This window comes from Mesoplodon bidens, assembly GCF_964165515.1.
Source record: "Mesoplodon bidens genome assembly, chromosome: 3".
Taxonomy (NCBI): Eukaryota; Metazoa; Chordata; class Mammalia; order Artiodactyla; family Ziphiidae; genus Mesoplodon; species Mesoplodon bidens.
In genome coordinates, this window is record NC_138178.1 from 15,732 (window position 1) to 23,214 (window position 7,483).

Below are 7,483 nucleotides of genomic sequence, written 5' to 3' on the forward strand. Positions count from 1 at the left end.
TTCTGGATCTCAAAACTGCCTTTTTCACTATCCATCTACATCCCGACTCCTATTTCCTCTTCGTCTTTACCTGGACGGATCCGGATACTCATACTTCCAGTCAGCTCACCTGGACAGTTCTTCCCCAGGGCTTCCGCGACACTCCTCACCTCTCCGGTCAGGCACTGGCACGGGACCTCACTTCCTGCTCCCTTACCCCCAGCACACTCCTTCAATATGTACATGACCTCCTCCTTTGCAGCCCATCTCTCAGCCTCTCAAGACAACATACTGCACATCTCCTCAATTACCTTGGCTCTCGCGGTTATCGGGTCTTCCCAGCCAAGGCTCAGTTATCTGTATCTTCTGTAACCTACCTGGGGCTCCATCTTACTCCCACCACAAAAGGTCTAACAGCCGATCGCACCCGGATTATCCGTGAACTCCAGCCTCCGGAAACAGCGGAACAAATTCTCTCCTTTTTGGGCCTTATAGGATTTTTCCGACACTGGATCCCTAACTTTGCTCTCCTCGCTAAACCCTTATATCTAGCCACTAAAGAAACCCCTCAAGGACCCCTCACCTCTCCTTCCGCTGTTAGAAAGGCCTTTCTCACCCTCCGTAACGCTCTGATATCTTCTCCTCCCCTTTCTCTGCCCTAACCAAACCGACCTTTTCACCTTTTTGTGGATGAACAGGCCTCAATAGCCACTGGACTCCTTGCCCAGCCTGTAGGGCCTTCCTACCGCCCCGTGACTTACCTCTCCAAACAGCTACACCCAACCATTCGGGGATGGCAACCATGCCTTCGGGCCCTAGCAGCAGCAGCCGAACTGACCAAACACTACAGATACACAACCACACAGGAATAGGTAACATCTCCGACTGCTTTCTATGTGCCTCGCTTGGCCGGCCACCCTTGGCTGCTGTCCCACTCGACCAGCCCTTCAATTCTACTGCCTACACATCCCAAAACCCACCTTTTTCCCCGTTAAAAGTCCCCATATTCCTTGATTCAAAAAAATCTCACCATCTGTTACGGCAGCCGCCCAAATCTACCTGATACTGGGTTTCTTTGCAACACATCCCTCACGGTAAACACATCAATTGAAGCACCACCAGGCATGTTTTTGTGGTGCAATGGTTCCCTCACAAAAGAGATCAATTCTTCCTCCCCCTTCCCATGTATCCCCGTTACTCTCGTCCCACAACTCACACTGTATAGCCAAAACGAATTTTCCTCGCTAATCACGCCGCCCTTTACCTGACGGAAAAGAGCTATCTTTCTTCCTCTGGTCGCAGGCATCTCTCTCGCCTCCTCCCTGGTCGCTGCAGGCCTCGGGGGGCGGGGGGGAGCTCTAACACATAGTGTTTCAACATCCCGCGACTTAGAACATAAACTCCAGCTAGCCATTGAAGGCTCCGCCGCCTCCATCTCCTCTCTCCAGTGCCAAATCACCTCCATAGCCCGAGTCGCTCTCCAGAATCGATGAGCCCTGGATCTCCTGACGGCCGACAAAGGAGGTACCTGCCTCTTCCTACAGGAGGAATGATGCTGTAAACGCCCTCCATCGCTTAAGAGAAGAACTCCAACGCAAACACCAACAGTCCGCCTCCCCAACTCCCGATTGGGGGCGATCCACCCTCTATACCTGGTTAACACCAATCTGAGGCCCCTTAATTCTCATCTGTATCTTGCTCATGTTTGCCCCGTTTTCTTAGGTTCCTTCGCCGGCGCATGGAGGAAGTCTCTCGGGTGGCCACAAACCAAATGTTCCTCGGCCCTCACACCTTGCTTCCTACAGAAAACCCCACTGCTCTCCCCTAAGCCTCGGACCTCTGGTCGCCCGACTCCCCTTTCGACGCCCCCATTCAGCATGAAGTAGCCAGAGATCGGAACGCCGCCGCATTACACCAACGATGTCAGGATGTAAGGCCAACTGGCCCGAGGCAGGGGAACGCAATCAGATTCACAGGTTGCATCAGACCGAAACTCCCCGGACCACCCAGTTCCAGAAGCTGACCTGGAGACATTCCGGACCACCCAGTTCCAGGAACTGACCTGGGGGCTTTCCACCCGGCCCAGCCTTCCCGCCTTTCGAGGGACGGGACTAGCGGTCCCAAGACTGATGTAACCGGCACCAGATAGTGCCACGACACCCCAAGAGACCACCAGATAAGGAATTCCCTGCGCTCTCCCAGATTCACCACACCCCTTTCCCTTCTTCCCCTATAAAATCTTGCCCAGCCCTCGCCCGGGGGCGACTTCTCTGGCCCCTTTCTCTCGGACCAGTGAACCTCGCCCGGAAGCGCCCCCTAATAAAGCTCACTTGAAGCTTTCCTGTTTCGCGATGCCGTTTGTTAAGATCCGACCTTACACTTACACATCAAGAATGGCTATGAGCTGAATTTCTGCAAAACAAGACTATCCCGTGCAAAGAACAACCCAGTAGAGCTTTGTATCCCATCAGCTACAGGAAGAGAATGGCTGACGGCTACTGAAAACCAGCAGCATTTACAACTTAACTCCCATGGCCTCTGCAGTGGTACGTCTGAGTTTTCTGTTTCTGCCCCTGTACCAAACAGCTCTGGTGTAATTTCGTCGTTCCTTCCTCCACCCACCCCCACCAACCCCTGTACCCTTACCTGCGGTCCGCAGCCCTCCACTCCGCGTTCGGATGCCGCTGGGGTGCCAGGGACCCACAGGACGGGTCGTTCCCAGCCGCCGGGAGCTGGCTCCCTAGACTCCCTCCGCTCCGCGCTCGGATGCCGCTGGGGAGCCAGGGACCCACGGGACGGGTTGTTCCCAGCCGCCGGGCGCTGGCTCCCTAGACTTCCTCCGCTCCGCGCTCGGATGCCGCTGGGGTGCCTGGGACCCACGGAACGGGTCATTCCCAGCCGCCGGGCGCTCTAGACCCCCGCCGGCTCGCGTGGCGCCGACGGCGAGGAGCCCCAAGGACGCCCCGCGCCAGGTGCGCTCTGGACGGGACGCCCACTTCCGGGACACTCTCTTCCGGGAGAGGCGCGCAGACCGCCGCCGCGCTCAGGTGAGCCGCAGCCAATGCCGAGCAAGACCCGCCCCGCCGGCGCCGTGTCCGCGCGGCGCATCATGATCTCGGCGCTCCAGGCACGGGCGCCGGAACGCCCACTTCCGGGACACTCTCCTCCGGGAAAAGCGCGCAGAAAGCCGCCGCGCTCAGGTGACCCGCAGCCAATGCCGAGCAACACCCGCCCCGTTAGGCGCAGCACGATCTCGGCGCTCCAGGCACGGGCGCCGGGGGGCGGGCGTCTCCTCTCCTGAGAGGCAGCTAGCGATGCCCCGGGGCGCGGGCCCCTGCGGCGCGGAGACCGCTCCAGGCTGGACTCACCGACACCAACGCCGCCAGGAGGAGCGCTTGGCGGGACTCGGCAAACAACCCAATGTTTTAAATGGAAAAAGGACTTCAAAAGACCGTTCTCCAGATAAGACATACAAATGGTCGGCAAGCACATGAAGAGATGTTAATCGTCAGTATTCGTGATGAAATGCAAGTTAACACCACAACGCCGACCCCTCCACACACTAGAACGCCTACAATCAAGAAAGCTAAAAATAACAAATGTTAGCAAAAATTTAGAGAAACTGATACACAATTTTCCATAGGGAAAATGAATAACTTCCGGAGGTGGATGCTGAGACTATTTGTACAACAACGTGAATGTAGTTAATGCCATAGAACTGTATGCTCAAAATGATTTAAATGGTAAATGTTATGTGGGGGGGGGGTTAACATAATTTAGCCCCTGCTTTATACCAGACCCCAGAGTCAAAGCTTCTCATCCATTTTCTCACTTTTACTTAACCTCCTACGATCTTCACACTCCCATTTAACAGACGAAGCTGAGCCTGAGAGGTTAAACTAAGTGACTTGCCCAAGGCTCACTCGGCAAAGTCTACACTGTTCAATGTTGCTGTATTTACTGAGCACCTACTAGAGCACCTACTGAGCAATACCTCCAGCACCTGCCAGAGACATTGTGGGAAGACCAGGATGAACGGGGGCTGAAAGCAGATTACAAAACATGGGTAGATCCTAGGGCCCTGCTCTCAAACACTGAAGTTTCTTGGAGTGGAGGGGATGGCCTTTGTCACCCTTGTGGAGCCTTTTATTCCACCCCACCACACCCCCACAGAGGAGGGAAGCAGCTGGCCTGATACTGAATATTAGCTCAGCTGGGGAGGAGTCCTGGGGCTTTGAAGAAGGCATCTCCTGCCCCACTCCCTACATTGCCCCCTAGAGTCCAGTATGAGGGCACAAGCATCCCTATGGCGGGGCAGGAGGCACATCTCATGGCACCCCTCTCCTCCCGCCCTGCAGTAATGACACTGTACCCATACACCCGCCAGAAGGACAATGGACTTTCCTTCTCTGAGGGCACCATTATCTGCATCACCCACTACTCCAATGGCTGGTGTGAGGGCATCGGCTCAGAGGGGTCTGGATTCTTCCCCAGGAACTATGCGCAGCCCAGCTGCTGACAGCCTGGGATCTCTGGCATGCTGACCCAAGCACCGCCTTGAGTGAGCCTCTTGAGTCCCACACCAAAGCCTGCTCAAGACTGGACCAGACCGGCACGCCTCCTGGGCTGTGAGCTGTGTCTGTTCCTTCCCCCCATTTCAGTGGGAAGGGGTCCTGGTAAAGACAGAGGAGGTACCCAGAGGCCTGCTGGAGACAGGAAAGAACTGGAAGCCAAGGAGTTTGGTGACCTTACCCACAGGGAACCCTTACGCCATGCAAGACAGGGTCTCCAGCTGCAAGAGCCAACTTTGAATAAAATTCTGATGACCTCCTGATGATTGCCCTGCAGGGCTAGCGGGCCGAGGGACTGAAAGGCAACCCACTTGTAAGACTCCCGCTCATTGAGCCTCCTCTGCCTGCCCTAAGCAGCAGTATCTCCCATCTCCTCGGTGCTCACTGAGCCCTCCACACTAGACCCCTGTGCCCCTCTCCGAAGGTGGGCGCACCCTGCTCTTTTGCCTGTTGCCTGCTTTGTTATGGATTCAGTCTTGGTTCCCCAGGCTGGGCACTCCTCCAAGAGTGGGGACCAGCTCCCTCACTTAAGTGGGGCTCTCTGAGAGCAGAGCTCACCTCGCCCTCATCCCCCAGACGGCAGCGTGAGACACCTCGCTCACCTCTGCCCCTTCACCTCCTTCACAGCTCTGAAACCCCAGAAGAGGGAGGTGGGCCTTGGGTTTCCACTAGCTCTGCTTTAAAGCATCATGGCTTTCTCTTCCATACGGGAGGAGGGGGGCTCAAAAGGGCCCAGTCAGTGGGGCGACTTTGGTTAAGTCCCTGCTTTCTTGCTGCATAGACGAGGCTGTGCTGCAAGGAGACATCTTCGGGCTCTGTGAGGTCCCTGGCTGGCCAGACCCGAGCCCCGGAACAGTGTGCTACCTCTTTCCACCAACAGGAGGTGACTGTTCCCTCTAGCTTTTTATCCTGTGGGGATGCTAACAGGGTGGGGGGGCGGGGGGCAAGGAGTGTAGTGTAGAGTCACAGTAGGTAAAGCAAGATCTAGGCCTGGGACCGTCGGCAGGGAGCACCTCTCTCTGTGGGGAGTCCGGTGCGGGGGAGGTCGGGGGGTACATTTCGGGGCCTAGGTCCTCTGGACAGAAGACTGGAGGAGGGAGGCCACGCAGCCCAAGGCAACAGTTAACCGCAACGTGGCGGGACATGTTCCTTCTCTACCCTTAAAGGGAACCGCGTCCTCCCAACTGAGAGGACAAGGTTTGTGGAAACACTGCTGCCTGCTCAGATATGCGTGCCACGCTGCTGCGGCCAGACTCCAGAATTCGCTTGCAGTGGAACTGGGGGAGGCAGCCGAGCTGGGTTAACTGCACAGATGGGGACAGCTCCCAACTCCCTCCTCCAGTCCCCAAATGGACCAACCTGGGATTCCGGGAAATCCTGGAGGGATATACCAAAACGAAAGGGAAAGGGAGTAATAAAACTAGCTTTCTCTTTCCCAACCCCCACCGCCCCACTCCCTCCCCGCCCGGGTGGCCCCTGCAGGCCACGTCCTCAGCACCTGACGCAGGTGTAGGCGCACTTCGGTGGAGGTTTCCCAGGGCACCACCCTGGCGCTGAAGGAGCTGGGCTCGGCCTTCTGCGCCTCCTGCATAAGGCAGTGCATGGGGTAGTGGCGGCACGGGAAGGACACGTAGCCACCTGCCAGCAGCCCCATGGGGCAGAAGTCGTTGGCGCCGTCGCTCATGTAGAAAAGGTGCTCAAAGGGCAGGCCGTCGTGGGCCTGCTCGCGCAGATAGTCGCTGAGCACCTTGTGCTGGCACATGTTGGCGGGGCAGCGAGCACAGCTGTGCGCGTGGAAGGGCCGCAGCGCCAGCAGCCCCCAAGGGTCGGGCCCCGACGGGTTGCTGAAGATGCGGCAGAACAGGCCGTGGTGGCCGGCGGCGCGCAGTGCACTCTCCACGCCAAAGGTGTTGGCGTCTGAGAAGAGAATAACCTCAAAGCAGGCGCCCTGCTTGGCCACAAACTGCAGCAGCTCGCCCGTGCCGGGCGACAGGGGGATGGCCTCGTAGATGGCACGCAAGTCCCGCGGCCGCACGCCCTGCTCGCCCAGGTACTTGAAGACGCGCTGCATGTACTCGTTGTAGAAGCCCTCGCGCTAGGTGGCACGCAGGCTCTCAGGCAGCCGCTGGCCCGCCGCGGCACGCGCATGACGGAGTCGTCGCTGTTTTCGTCCACAATAGTCTCGTCCAAGTCGAAGGTCAGGAGGAAGCGTGGCGCACCGGGCGCAACCATCCCGCTGTCCTCTACCAGCTTTGTCCTGAGCGACCAAATCCTTTTGTGGTCACCAAAAAGAGTCCCTCAGAGGAAAGGGGGACAGGACCTCTGAGCTTCTCCTGCAGGGTGAGGAGCGGCGGCTGCAGAGGTCTGTCCCGGCTGAGTCTCGAGTGTCAAGAGTGGGGAGAGGGCCTAGCTGAGGTATTTGGGCGCAGGATGGAGCGAGGGGTGCTTACGGGAATTGGAGGGGACTCTGTGTCTTATCCATTCCCGGATTTCTGGGCTCCGGCTCTCACGAGTCCTTCCAGTCCAGAGGATCCATGAATGGTGTGCATCTGGGCCATTCCCTCCACTTCCCCCCATCCCCATGTTATGTATTTTTAACCAAAATAAAAAAAAAGAATGAAACACTGATAATACGTGTTACAACACAGATAAACATTGAAAACATTCTAAGTCAAAGAAGTCATACTGAAAAGGCCACTCATATCACAACCATCTTGTGTGCTTTAAATCCATAGCAGTTTTGAAAATGAGGGGATGGGACTTTCCTGGTGGTCCAGTGGTTAAGATTCTGAGCTCCCAATGTAAGGGGCACAGCTTCGATCCTTGGTCAGGGAACTAAAATCCCGCCTGCATAGTATGGCCAAAAAATAAAGTAAACGTCATTGGCCTGGTTTGGATCATAACATCATCCTTGAACCCATCAGAGCACCCAT

At 56.7% G+C, this 7,483-nt stretch overlaps 1 pseudogene across 1 annotated transcript; it reads right to left on the reverse strand.

Moving 5' to 3' along the window:
* Positions 1-3,175: 3,175 nt before the first annotated feature.
* On the reverse strand, positions 3,176-6,782 carry LOC308614986 (phosphoethanolamine/phosphocholine phosphatase-like; annotated as a pseudogene). The gene is made up of 2 exons: positions 6,049-6,782; positions 3,176-3,313 (listed from the first exon to the last, which is right to left on the reverse strand). The product of its transcript is annotated as a phosphoethanolamine/phosphocholine phosphatase-like (transcript).
* Between the last annotated feature and the right edge of the window lie 701 nt (positions 6,783-7,483).